General features: G+C 39.0%; 1 protein-coding gene across 2 annotated transcripts in view; it reads right to left on the bottom strand.

Annotated features, from left to right (window-relative positions):
- The window catches only part of ATG4A (autophagy related 4A cysteine peptidase), a 56,488-nt gene that overhangs the window by 27,261 nt on the left and 14,360 nt on the right, over nt 1-14,867 (bottom strand). The window contains exon 1 of one of the 2 annotated variants that reach the window (XM_058714251.1): nt 4,457-4,478. The exons of the other annotated variant lie outside the window; for it this stretch is intronic. The gene's annotated coding sequence lies outside the window, so the exon portion shown is untranslated. Of the gene's footprint in view, nt 1-4,456; nt 4,479-14,867 lie in introns of those variants that run through there. 2 annotated transcript variants of the gene reach the window in all.

Below are 14,867 nucleotides of genomic sequence, written 5' to 3'. Positions count from 1 at the left end.
TGAAGAGGGGCATGGTAGATGGCAGGTAGATAAGCAGAACCTAGGAAGGCAGGAGGAATTCAGAACAACAAAGCTCAGCCTAAAATGTGCCTTCACCTCCTTCCTCCTGGGTCCACTTAGTATTCTTGCCTTTCCAGCCTCTGCCCACCCATGCATAGACCCCACCCCATCTTCATTTCTCTTCCTCCCAGTGCCCTGCTTTTCTGACAATGAAGAGCTTTGAAAATAGAGAACTGGACATCATTTCTCATTATTTCCATGGGGGATTTTCATGTCCCAAACTGAAAGTTTTCTTGAATGTATTCAGCAAGTCAAATTCTAGCAATGCTGGGTGGTCAAATAATGTGAAAGACATGCATCCTTTCTCTACAGACCAGTAAAAAATTTGACGCCCTTTATCATTTTAGACTTACCATATAGACTCTTAGCCGAAGGGTTATCATTCAGCTAGACTTTATGACTTTCTAAGATTCTATTTAACTGACTAGTACTGGTGGTGGTGTAGCATAGGAGGCTGCACCTGACCCACTGTAGGGCAAGTCAGCAAAGGGTTAACCAGTCTGTTTGGCAAGGGACTATTGGTAAATGAGTGTTAAATGAAAGTACTCCTTACTTTTCAGCTAGAAAAATCAGCCAGGCCATTGATAGCTTGGCCCCACAAAACACAACATATCTTATAGAATTCAGTCACTTCATCTTACTGACACAATGATGGCAAGAATCAAACATAAGGCAAAATTGGACTCTTTGGTTTTCCTTTAAAGTGATTCTTTTGAAAAACTTATTGCCCTTTTAAGTATATTTTTGTTGTTGTTCTCACTTAAGGATAAATTATTGTCTGCTATCTGCTGACTGAAATGCATTCAGAAATATCCATGAGGAGGGGCACCTGGGTGGCTCAGTGGGTTAAGCGCCCAGCTCTTGGTTTCAGTTCAGGTCATGATCTCATGGTTTGTGGGTTTGAGTGCAGAGCCTGCTTGGGATTCTCTTTCTCTTTCTCTCTCTCTCTCTCTCTCTCTCTCTCTCTCTCTCTCTCTCTCCCCCTTCACAGCTCTCCTTATCTCTCTTAAAATAAATAAATAAACTTAAAAAAAAGAGATATCCATGAAGAAATGGGATCCCATGCACAAACTGGTGAGGAAGGCAGGATCTACCTTACACATACATCACCTCTAAATTGCTGCCTGTTTTTGCTTTTGATAAGGTAACTCTGCTCTTTTTGGAGAGATGCATTTTTTCAGAAGAAAAGGATGTCACTTTTTAAAAAAAAATTTTTTTAATGTTTATTTATTTTTGACAGAGAGAGAAACAGAGCATGAGCGGGGGAGGGGCACAGAGCGAGGGAGACACAGAAACCAAAGCAGGCTCCAGGCTCGGAGCTGTCAGCACAGAGCCCGATGCGGGGCTCAAACTCACAGACTGCAAGATCATGACCTGAGCTGAAGTTGGACACTCAACTGACTGAGCCACCCAGGTGCCCCAAGATGTCACTTTTATAAAGCTTATCTTTGTTTATAAGACATACAAAGAAGGTAGGACATTGGATGGATGGATGGATGGATGGATGGATGGATGGATAAAAACATTTTATTGGTTTTATAATTCAAGACTTGTGGTAACTATCCCACAAGCTGAGGTAAGAATCACCTTGATTATTTATCAACAGGTTTTGTTGTTAAGAATCAAACTGTTAAGTGGGAAGTGTGGTTGTATTCACCAGGAGTACAGATGCACATTAGTGCCACTGCCACATCATACAGTGGGTCCAAAAAAGCCCCTGTGGCATTGTATCTTTGATTTTGGATAGTACCCAAGCTAAAAGAGAAGGAATACTCAAATATAGAGCTCATGATTCATGTAGGGAGCACGATATCATGACAGTATTTAGCCAAAATGAAGAGTGTATCAAATAATTTTGCTCTACATAAAAAATGTGGGGTTTTTTTGGCAGATGAAGAGAAGGAGGGATCACTCTTCACCCCTCTTAAAAACAGCCCTAGCCTAGGAAACCTAAAATGTAGTTTCTAATCCTACCCTGCCACTAACTAGCTATGGGACCTTTGAGAACTTACTGCACTTCTTTGGGCCTTAGATTCTCCATCTATAAAATGAGCAGTGTGTTTTTCAAACAGCACATCATAACTTATCAGTGGGCTTTGAAATCTATATAGTGGGTTGAAATCAGCATATTTAAAAAATGAAATTAAATAGGGGCACTTGAGGGGTGCCTGGGTGGCTCAGTCGGTTGAGCGTTCGACTTTGGCTCAGGTCATGAGCTGGCAGTTCTTGAGTTCAAACCCCGCATCGGGCTCTGTACTGACAGCTCAGAGCCTGGAGCCTGCTTCGAATTCTGTGTCTCCCTCTCTCTCTGCCCCTCCCCCACTCACATTCGGTCTCTCTCTCACTCAAAACTAAATAAACATTTAAAGAAATTTTAAATAGGGGCATTTGGGTGGCTCATTCAGTTAAACATCCGATTCTTGGTTTCAGCTCAGGTCATTATCTCACAGCTTGTGAGTTCAAGCCCTGCATCGGGCTCTGTGCTGTCAGCAAGTTGCCTGCTTGGGATTCTCTCTCTTTCTCTCTCTCTCTCTCCCTCTCTCTGTGCCCCTCCCCTGCTCATTCTCTCAAAATAAATAAATAAGCTTTAAAAAATGAAATTAAATAGAACAGAAAATATTACAATATATCATACATAATAAGGATTAATATCATTTCACAAAACTTGTGTGTATATAAATTAGGTTGAAATATAAAATGTATTTCCCATTGTATTGTTGGATCAAAAAAGCTTGAAAGCCAGTGGTCTAACCTATATTGTCCATACAGTAGCCACTAGCTACATGCAGCTGTTTACATTTAAATGTATTCAAATTAAATACAACTAAAATTTAAGTTACTCAGTTGCACTAGCCACATTTCAAGCACTCAACAGCCACATGTGGCTACTGGCTACCATACTGGACAGCACAGCTATAGGATAGCTCCATCATCACAGCAAGTTCTATTGGGCAGACCTATCTTAACAACCTATTTATGGTTCTGTAGGAGGTAGAGGTAGGGTGGGTTGTTAGGAGGAGTACTTTAAGCTCTGGGAAGAGAAGATGGATTCACTTGTCAAGAGAGTCTGTATGTGAATTTCTAAATAAATGAGCCAACAATTATTTATTTAAGTTCTGTACTTGGTTCTGTGATGGATACAGAGGAAATATCCTCATAAATATTCACTATGTGTTAAATGAGCAACCTAAGACATCAGAAAAGCATAATATCTAAAGATATGAGCCTTATGAAAATGAAAGATCTAATAATAAAAGGCAATACATAAGCAAGTATTGATAATAACTGAATGCTATAAAAATTCAGAAAAGGGGGAAATCAAATGAGCATTGGAGCCATCAAGATTTCAAAGAGGGTATAGGATTTTAACTGGTCCTTAAATTATTGCTTCCATTAGGATGAGCAGAGATAAGATAGGAGAATATTCCAGATCAGAGGAGTACTATTAAATATGTATGTATCAGAGACAGGGTAAATTCTGGAGAATAGTGAGCAATGAGATTAGAGAGGTGGCTTGGGACTGGATTGTAGAGGGGGAAAGCCAGCCAGTAGAGTAAAGCCATTGACAGTTTTCAGAGTTCTTTCACGTGATCCTTGAGATAGCCCTTGAGATAGGGCAGAGATCATTACTTACAGTTTGGAGTTGAAGGAACTGAGACTCAGAGAAGTGATAAAACTTGTTCAGAGTCATATAGCTAGTGCGAAGTAGAACAAGGATTCAAGTTAATCTAACTCTTGATCCAGTATACTCCCCACTATACTTCCCACTATACTGGATGGAGAGTAGCTTGCTGTTAGGACAAAAGCTGGATCTGAGGCACTGGAGATGGCACACCAACGAGAAAGTTGTTGTAATAATCCAGGCATCAAGTGTTAAAGGCCTGGCCTAAGGTGGCAACAAATCAGATGTTCTGGTTATATAACATACTATAAAACAAACTGACAATGCAGTACCCACTGTTTATAAGAGAGAGTAAGAGTAGACAGTCTGAGGTTTGAACACTATAATTATTTTTAACTGGAAATGATCTAAACTACCCCAAAGGAATAAATATTAACAATATAATTCATATAGTGTGTCCGGATTTTTCCAGATGGCTGAAGGCAATGTTTTGGACACGGTTCCTAAGCAAACAACTCTTTATACATCTATGCATTTTTATGAGCCATTTCTGTCTTGCAAGTGTTTCCTTCCTCTGTCAATTTCAGTGTTCATTTCTCAGAACTAATTGGTCATATGATTTCTTACCTCATCTAGATTTCCAATGAGAAAGGACTCATGCAAAAAGGTCAAGGAGCTACAGGCCTTGAAGTTTTTCCACACTATTTAGTAAAAGTAATTATTGGTAATTAATTAGTTAATATTTACTAAGGAAATACTAAAAGACGCCATTACCAGACTAATCATAAAAGATCTCTTCAGTTGTGTCACTGAGCTGCTCAGAAACTTCCATGGGCTTCCAAGATTGCTCCAACTGATAGGAATCAAATACAAACTCATCAGCCTGGCATTTAAGACTCTCTCCAATATGACCACCTCCTACATTTATTTGTATTTGTTCCCCACTGCTCATTACTCCTTCAAGATATGTACTCTTTTTAGCCAAAAATAAACCACATGATACATTGGAGGCTCCTGGCTCATTCATGTCCTAGTTAAACACTTAAGTCCTACCTCAAATGCTACTTTCTCTGTGAACCCTTCTTCCTCAATTTTGCCACCAAGAAATACTTTTTCCTTCTTCTAAGCTTCTAAAGTCCCTTATTTTAACTTCTTTTATGGCACTGGGCACTTTGCTCTCTAGGTTAGTGTTATTCGCAGGCTTGTCAGCTCTCTGCCATTGGAATGAACTCTCATCCTAGGACACACTGTGTTTATCTCCATATCCTCTAAAGCTCCAATCATAGTGCCTTGCAATAAGTTGTCCCCCAAGGTCTATCAAATGTTTATTGAATGAATGAACACAGTGATAAAAGTCCAAATGCTGGTTTATATGTTTATGCAAATGCAATTTAATAATCCTTTGCAGAGTACCTACCATATGACTGGCATTGTGCTAGGCCCTGGGGAGAGTAACACATGTTAAGCAATTCCAAGTCTAATGGGAAGATAGAAAGAGAATTCATTTTTATATGATACGGTCTGTGTCTGTACAGGGAGCTAAGGAAGCACAGCAGAGGATCATCTAAGCCAGCCTAGAGTACAGAGAAGGCTCTGGGAAGAGAGGTGATGACAGGGCTTAGCCTTAAATGATGAGAGTTAAGCAAATATGGCAAGAGAAGGATATTCCAGGCAGAGGAGAAGCTTGGACCAAAACACCAAAGACTGAGAGACTGTGGAACAGCGATTCCATATGGAAACTGTCAGGGGTTGAAGCTGGAGAGGCAAACAAGCCTAGGAGATGTTGGCCTTGGAAGCCTTAGTAAGGGTTCTGGACTCAACGTAGGCTTCATGGAGCCCCTGAACACATTCAAATACACCGAGGAGGAACTCTGGGTATCTCGTACATTAGCAGAATAGAAACAGTGCAACAAGTAATCACCTGTAATGCAAATCCTAGTTGATGTTTTTTTTTAACATTCATTATCAAATTAAATTGTTAAAACACACACACACACACACACACACACACCAAAACCTGAAGTGACCATCTTTGTCAAGGAAGGGGTTAAGGTGGGTCTGGTCTCTGTCTTGTGACATGCTTAGTGGTACAGCACAATGGGAGAGGCTCTTGAGTCCTTTCCAGGAACAGGACTCTTCATTTAGAGTACTTTCCCAGTTTTCTCCTCTGTTTACCATCACCTCACTCGCTTCCCAGACCACGGGAATTTTCCCCATACCCTTTCAACATCACACTTCATTAGTAAATGTTGCCAGCAGACATATGATGTTTAAAAATTCTTTACCTTCGATGTAATGTAAAATTATACTGCCAGAGTTAAGTTTTGGGATTACATAAAATTATACATGTACCTTCACTTTCAAAACAAAAGATGTATTCCAAGTTAATCCTAAGGCAAATTTCTGTAAAGTGAACTTGATTTTCCAACATTATTTTATAATTATTTGAGCCATGTTGCCCCAAAAAAGACAAATTTTACCCCATCTAAAAAAGATACAGCTTGCAATAAAATGGTTCCTCATCCCTGACATGTACTCTATGTTCCAGATACCAGGAAAATACATACCTATCTACCCAAGAGCATGAAAGACCCAACCCACCAACCACAGCAAAAAATACTAATATTGGACAAGCAGAGAATCTTGATCTGCTAAACAAAACACAGATCCATCTTTTAACTCTGAAAGTGGCTCTTTTTTTTTTTAATTTTTTTTTCAACTTTTTTTTTTTTTTTTTTTTTGGGACAGAGAGAGACAGAGCATGAACGGGGGAGGGGCAGAGAGAGAGGGAGACACAGAATCGGAAACAGGCTCCAGGCTCCGAGCCATCAGCCCAGAGCCTGACACGGGGCTCGAACTCACAGACCGCGAGATCGTGACCTGGCTGAAGTCAGACGCTTAACCGACTGCGCCACCCAGGCGCCCCTGAAAGTGGCTCTTAATGAAGTGGGTTTTCTTATAAAATGCTCAGCCATCAGTTCTTTCATTAATACTAAATTACCTTATTCTAAGTTAAAAATGTCTTTTATTGCACCTACCCTAGTGACTCTACTCCTAGGTTTATACCCAAGAAAAATGATTGCTTTTGTCCACCAACAGATATGGCCAAAAATGTTCATAGAAGCTTTATTCATAATATCCAAAACTTAGAAACAATCCAAATGTCCATCAATGTGGCGCTACCAACACAGTGTTCGTGTTCTCCCAAAATTCCTATGTTGAAGCCCTAATCCCCAATGTGATGGTATTTGGAGGTGTGCCTTTGGGTGGTAATTAGGTCATGAGGATAGAATCCCAATGAGTGGGATTAGTCCCCTAGTAAGAAGAGACACCAGAGAGATGATCTTTCTCCATTATGTGAGGACACAACAAGGTGGCCATCTGCAAGCCAGAAAAAGAGACCTCACCAGATATCAAACCTGCTGGTGCCATGAACTTGGATTTCCCAGCCTCCAGAACTGTGAGAAATAAATGTTTGTTGTTTAAGCCATCTGGTGTACGAAATTTTGTTACAGCAGCCTGAATAGACTAAGACGTGGGAAATGGATAAATTGTGGTGGATCATACATGGGAATGGTACATAGCAACAAAAAATAACTAATATTATGTATAAAACATAGATGAATCACATGGACATGTTAAAGCAAAGGAAGCCAGACACAAAATAATACCTAGAATATTATTCTGTTTATATAAAGTCTGAAATCAGGCAAAACTAATCTATGATAATAATGGTCAGAAGAGTTGTTACAAGGGTACCTGGGTGGCTCAGTCGATTAGCATCCAACTTCGGCTCAGGTCATGATCTGGCATTCGTGAATTTGAGCCCCACATCAGGCTCTGTGCTGACAGCTTAAGAGCCTGGAGGCTGCTTTGGATTCTGTTGTTACCTTTGGGAGGTGATGTTGGCTGGGAGGCAAGAGGGAAACTTCAGGGTGGGGTGGAAGGAAGAAATGCTCTTGATCTTAATCTGGGTGGAGGGTGCACATATATAACATTTAACTGAGCTGTACACTTAAGATTTGTGCACTTAACTGTGTGTAAAGAATACTTCAATTCAAGCAAAAAGAAAAAGTTGAGTCTCCATACTGGATTTATTTCTGGTATAGATTATTGGCGATTAGATCAATATTATGCTAATAACAAAATATTCTTCTGTTATCAGGAGTAGAGATAGAGTTCTAAATTTGTCGCACGTCTCTGAACACACACACATCGAATCCCAGTGAAAGCAGTTTGGGGCTTCAGATATTATTTAGATGTAAGGCTAACTTACTGGATTTTTCAACTTACAACATTCCAAAATGCTATCTACTTTTCAGGTCCACTTTGATTAGAAATTCAAAAATTTATTAATTATTCTTTTCTACTATAGCATTAGCTTGTCTTCATAAGAGAAATATATATTGAATTTCCCCCAAAATCTTAGTGAAAGAAAGCATTGTAGACTTAAGAAAATACTGGCCTATGAATTAGAAGAGCTAGGTTCTATTTCTGCTCTGCCTTTTACCATGCAAGTCACCCTGGGCTATTCTTTTAAACTAAGATTCCCTTTCCTTATCCATAAAATGTAGATAATACCTTCCCCCCCCCCCCCGGGCTATGGTGAGGATCAAATGAGAGAATGACTGTCAAAGTGCTTTGTACACTTTAAGTAAGTGTCAATATCCCAAAGCTAAGTGTTTCATTAGAACTTGTGCCTGGTTGTGGCTAATAGAAAATTTACTTAAATTTCAAAGCTTGTAACCTCAGTCTCACCTGTCTTACATTTCACCAGAGAATTAGGATCAGCAACTGCACTCACATTCTAACATCTCTGAAAAGTTGAAACAATTCTACAATAATGAATACTGAAAATAGATGTGTACAAGGAAGTACAGTGAATAACTGTCTGCCTTGCTTTTCCCAACTATGACTTTTTGGTGTATTTCTAGCTATGTAATATCCATTATATTCAGTTCACACTTCTAGAACTTTGAACTGCTTCTACAACACCCATGCCATAGCTCCCCCTCTCCATCATGAACTTCACAATAACTTCCCCTAAAGGCGGTTCCCATTTCTACTTTCTTCCATCTACTGAGACTATGGTAGCAAAACTTAAAAAACACTCCCTACTCTAGGGGCGCCTGGGTGGTTCAGTCGGTTGAACATCTGACTTCTGCTCAGGTCATGATCTCATGGTTCACAAGTTCAAGCCCCGTGTGGGACTCTGTGCTGACAGCTCAAAGCCTGGAGTCTGCTTTGGATTCTATGTCAACCTCTCTCTCTGTTCCTCCCCTGCTCACGCTTTCTCCCTGTCTCTCAAAAATAAATAAACATTAAAAAAATTAAAATACATATTCCCCATATTCTTTGTCAGAACTTGGAGTACTCCTTGTCACAGAGCCCCAAATAGAAAGTGCCTTTTCTTAAGTGTCACCTTTTGAAGTTTGTTTCTCTGATGACAGGAAGTGATATAGGCCAGAGTTGCCTCAAAATGCTTCCTGTCACCAACTACTCTTTCCAGCTGATCCAGCAGGAAATGTCTGGAGAGTCATGCAGTGTGAGCGAGAGAGGCTTGACAGAAGGAAAAATTACGGTGATTTTGGTTTCAAGGACCCCAGTGGTTCCTGTTCCTGGAGATTTTGTTCTTAGTCCCACAGTTAAGTTCTCCAAACTAGAACAAACCTACCAATAAACAAACAAAACAGACTACAGAAGGTAAATCTGGAAACTTTCAAGATCCTTGAAAAGCACTCCCTTCAGGCATCAAGTCCCAGTTAAGAAATTTTCCTTGAGCCTTCTGAGCTAGGGAATAAAACCTGATTTTACAAAAGTAGATTGACAGCAACAAGAAGGGCCAACTGACAAGAAAACAGACAGAATATAATAAAAAACTAATACGGATTAACACACACACACACACACACACAGACTAAATGGCCTGGGACCATTAAATGTGGGGAACAAACATTAAATCACATTTCAATAGGCCTTAGAATACCACTGTATTATAGCAAGCAATAACTGATAGTCATAACAATGATCCTTAATTAATTAAATTATGCCTATAAATGCTGTATAAGAAATCAGAGGACTGGGGCGCCTGGGTGGCTCAGTCGGTTAAGCGTCCGACTTCGGCTCAGGTCACGATCTCGCGGTCCGTGAGTTCGAGCCCCGCGTCAGGCTCTGGGCTGATGGCTCAGAGCCTGGAGCCTGTTTCGGATTCTGTGTCTCCCTCTCTCTCTGCCCCTCCCCCGTTCATGCTCTGTCTCTCTCTGTCTCAAAAATAAATAAACGTTAAAAAAAACAATTTAAAAAGAAATCAGAGGACTAAATTGTCTCTAGGTTAGTTTTTTTTTTCTTTTTGGAGAATTCTATTCATGACAGAATATTAAAAGCTTATGGTGCTCAAACAAAGGAAATCATGAGCCATTTTTGAAAACAGGTTACTAAAAATGCCTTTTCCCCAGAAAGAGTTAGGTAACTGAGGTCTTACTCTACTCAGTAAGATGAGATGAAGGCTGGTTGTGTAATAGACACAAGTGTTATTGGGACGTCAGAGAAAGGAGATAAGCATGCGATAGCATAATTAAACAAGGCTTCATGGAGGAGGCAGGGCTCAGGGTTGGGTTTGCTTTGAAGTCTCTCTCCATCCAAAGCCTGGTTCTAGCTTTCTCTATTGCCACCCTTAAGCAATTGTGCCAGGGCCTCCAGTTTAGAGTCACTAAACAGGACTAGTTTAAAGGGAAATATAATGATAGTGAATAAAGACAAAGATGGGATGCAGATCCTGTCCCCCTTTCTATTGCACCATAGGTACATACTAACTAAAGCTTCCATGTCTGAATAAGCAGAGTTCCCGGTATAGGCAGCAATTCTGCCAAGCAGCAAATAATTTGTGGGAACAATGGATGGCACCCCATCCATAGTTCTGCACTCTGAAATTACTGGAAAAGCAGGGTTTATCAAAGTATTTTACTTGATAGCCTACTTTTATTTAGTAAACAGAAGTGTGCCAATGGGAAACTACAAAACATTACTGAAAGAAATTAAAGATGGCACAAATAAATGGAAAGACACCTGCATTCTCGGATGGAAAGACTTAATGTTGTTAAGATATCCATACTACCCAAAACAATTTACAGAGTCAACACAATCCCTCAAAATCCCAATGGATTTTTTTCAGAACTAGATAAATTCATAAGGAATCTCAAGGAAGTCTAAATAGCCAAAACAATTTTTTAAGAAAACAAAGTTGGAAGACTCACACTTTCAAAATATATTTCAAAGCTACAGTAATCAAAACAGTATGATACTGGCATCAAGACAAACAAATAGACTAACAGAATAGACTAGAGAGCTGGGAAATAAACCGTTGTGTATATATATGGTCGAATGGTCTTGGACAAGGGTGACAAGACAACTCAATGAGAAAAAGACAGTCTCTTCAACAAATGGTATTGGGAAAACTGGGCATCCACATGCAAAAGAATGAAGTTGGACCCTTATCATACACCATATACAGAAATTAATTTAAAATGAATTAAAAACCTAAACACAAGATCTAAAAGTATAAAATGCCTAGAAGAAACCATAGAGGAAAAGGTTCATGACATTGGACGTGGCAATGATTTCTTGGATATGACACCAAAAGGACAAGTAAGAAAAGCAAAAATAGACAAACGCGACTGCAGCAAACTTCAAAACTTTTGTGCATTAAAAGTACATCACATTGAAAAGGCAACCTATGGAATGAGAGAAAATATTTGCAAATAATACATCCATTAAGGGATTCATATCTAGAACATATCACGAACTCTTATAATTCAAAGACAAAAATCAAATGATCTTATTTTTTTAAATGGACAAGATAGACAGATACATAAATGACCAACAAGCATATCAAAAATGTTCAACATCGCTAATCATCAGAGAAGTGTAAAGCAAAACTTCAATGAGCTATCACCTCATACCCATTAGGATGGCTACAGAAAATAACAAGTGTTATCAAGGATATAGAGAAACTGGAAGCCTTGTACATTGTTGGTAGGATTGTAAAATGGTGCAACCACATTGGAAAGCAATATTGGAGGTTCCTCAAAAAATTAAAAATAGAACTGCTTTATGATCCAGAAATTCCATTTCTGAATATATATTTAAAAGAATTGAAATCAGGGTCTCGAAGAGACATTTGAACACACATTTCCATAGCGGCATTATTCTCAGTAGCCAAAAGGTAGAAGCAATCCAAATGTCCATCAGAGGATGAAGGGATAAACACACACACACACACACACACACACACACACACACACACAAAAATGTTATTCTGCCTTAAAAAGGAAGGAAATATGACATATGCTACAAAATGGATGAATGTTGAGGACCAGTCAAATTCATTCATATTGTGGATGAATGTTCAGAGCCAGTCAAAGAAGGACAAATGATACAATGATACTGTATCATTCCACTTTATATAAGATATCTAAACTAGTCAAATTTATAGAAACAGAAAGTAGAATGGTGATTTCCAAGGACTAGAAAAAAAAAGGAAGTTGCTGTTTAGTAGGTATAGAGCTTCAGATTTTCAACATGAAAAAGTTCTAGAGGTCTATTTCATGATAATGTGAGTATATTTAACACTTCTGAACTACACACTTAAAATTAGTCAAGATAGTAATATTTTTGTCATGTGCTCTTTACCACAGTGTAAAAATAGCTAAAATTAAAAAGTAGTATACCATGGGGGTAGGAGTCAGAGAAATTTTATCCATTCTTAACTAGATTTTTACAGGGAAAAAGGCTATCACTAACAGTATTCATGGTTTCTTTAAGTAACCACTTATACATCTTCTGATTCCAAGAAAAGATAGAATAAACATACTTTTTTTTACTTTTTCCAATAAATATGGCTGGAAAAAAAACACTGGACGTTTTATATATGTGTATATATAATATACAAAAACAGTGGACATTATTATATATATATACATGTATTTATATCATATAATGTTTTGTATATTATATAACTCTGAAAGGTAGAGAGAAGACAGTCTGGCTAGGGACCTCAAGACCTAAGTAAGTTCCTTGGGTTTTGTTTTTGAGTAATACATCCTGGACCCAGTGATGGAGAAGCCAGCAACCCAGAGATACCAATGGCTGCAGACAAAAACAGACCCCAGAAAAGCTCTAGCCAAAGGAACAGAAAGTGGTAGCCTAGCAAGACAGAAATCTTTTAGACAATAACTTCTGTACTTTAGCCAAATGCCACAGGAAAAACCATGGCCCTACTCCACACCCATCAGCAAAGACCAAGTGCAGAGCCTAGACTTCCACCTTCATCTGGCAGTAAAGAGTCACACACCCTCCTCCCCCTCTCTCTGAGGTGGTTTCAGAAAAGGCTTAGTGGGTATCTGGAACTTTCATCCCTGCCAGCCAGTAACAAAGCCCCCAGAACACGATGGTAAAAGAGCCCATAAGCAATAGCAAGATGTTATTCTCTCTCCAAGCCAGGGTTCTGTCAGCAGAAGCCTAGGGAGAGCCTGAAATTCTACCCCTGCCCAGTAATAATGAGATGCCCCTATTCCTACCCCAGTATCAATGAATGGTAAGTGGGAAACCTTGACTCCCACTCCCATCTGGCAATAATGAAGTCATGCCCCCATTCCCTCATTAGAGCAGTCTCAGAAGAGACCTGCTAAAACAGAAGATTGAAATAAGATCCAGAGTCTCATAACATAATACTTGAAATGTCCAGTATACAACAGAAAATCACTCATCATACAAAAAGTCAGGAACATCTCAACTTGAGTGAGAAAAGACCATCAACAGAAACCAACAGTGAGATAATACATTTAATTAAATCACCCAAGAAAAAAAAATTTTATTAAGTTTTTATTTTAATTCCAGTACAGTTAACACATAGTGTTATATTAGTTTATTAGTTTCAATTGTACAATATAGTGATTCAACAATTCCATACATCATCCAGTACTCATCACAAGTGCCCTCTTTGATTCCCATTACCTATTTCACCTATCCACCCACCCACTTCCTCTCTGGTAACCATCAGTGTGTTCTCTAGAGTTAAGAGTCTATTTTTTGGTTTGTCTCTCTCTCTCTTTTTTTCTCCCATTGCTCCTTTGCTTTGTTTCTTAAATTCCACATATGAATGAAATCATATAGTATTTGTCTTTTTGACTTATTTCACATTATACTCTCTAGCTACATCCATGATGCTGCAAATGGCAAGACTTCATTCTTTTTTATGGCTGAATATTCCAGTGTGTGTGTGTGTGTGTGTGTGTGCATCACTTCTTTATCCATTCATCTACTGATGGACGCTTGGGCTGCTTCGATATCTTGGCTATTATAAATAATGTTGCTAGACACAGAAGGGTGCGTATATCTCTTTGAATTAGTGTTTTTGTATTTTTTGGGTAAATACACAGTAGTTAATTACTGGATCATAGGGTAGTTCTATTTTTAACTTTTTGAGGAAACTGCATACTCTTTTCCAGAGTGGCTGCACCAGTTTGCATTCCCACCGACAGTGCACAAGGGTTCCCCTTTCTCTGCATCCTCACCAACACTTGTTGTTTCTTGTGTTTTTGATTTTAACCATTCTGACAGGTCTGAGGTGATATCTCATTATGTTTTCTTTTTTTAACTTTTAATCTTCATTTATTTTTGAGGGAGAGACAGAGTGTGACCAGATGAAGGGGAGAGAGAGAGAGAGAGAGAGAGAGAGAGAATCTGAATCAGGAGTCAGGCTCTGAGCTGTCAGCACAGAGTCCAACGCGGGGCTAGAATCCCCAGGCTGTGAGATCATGACCTGAGCTGAAGTCAGACACTTAACCAACTGAGCCACCCAGACACCCCTCATCATGGTTTCAATATGCATTTCCCTGATGACAAGCAATGCTGAACATTTTTCATGTGTCTGTTGGCCATCTGTAGATCTTATTTGGAGAAATTTCTGTTCATGTCTTCTCCTTTTTGAATTGGATTATTTTTTTGTATACTAAGTTCTTAATTTTTTTTTGTATACTAACCCTTTATTGGATGTGTCATTTGCAAACAATCTTCTCCCATTCAGTAGGTTGCCTTCTAGTTTTGTTTATTGTTTCTTTTGCTGTGCAGAAGCACTTTATTCTGATGTAGTCCCCAAAATTTATTTTTACTTTTATTTCCCTTGCCT

This window comes from Neofelis nebulosa, chromosome X, assembly GCF_028018385.1.
Source record: "Neofelis nebulosa isolate mNeoNeb1 chromosome X, mNeoNeb1.pri, whole genome shotgun sequence".
Lineage (NCBI taxonomy): Eukaryota > Metazoa > Chordata > Mammalia > Carnivora > Felidae > Neofelis > Neofelis nebulosa.
This window is presented reverse-complemented; position numbering and strand designations above follow the sequence as displayed.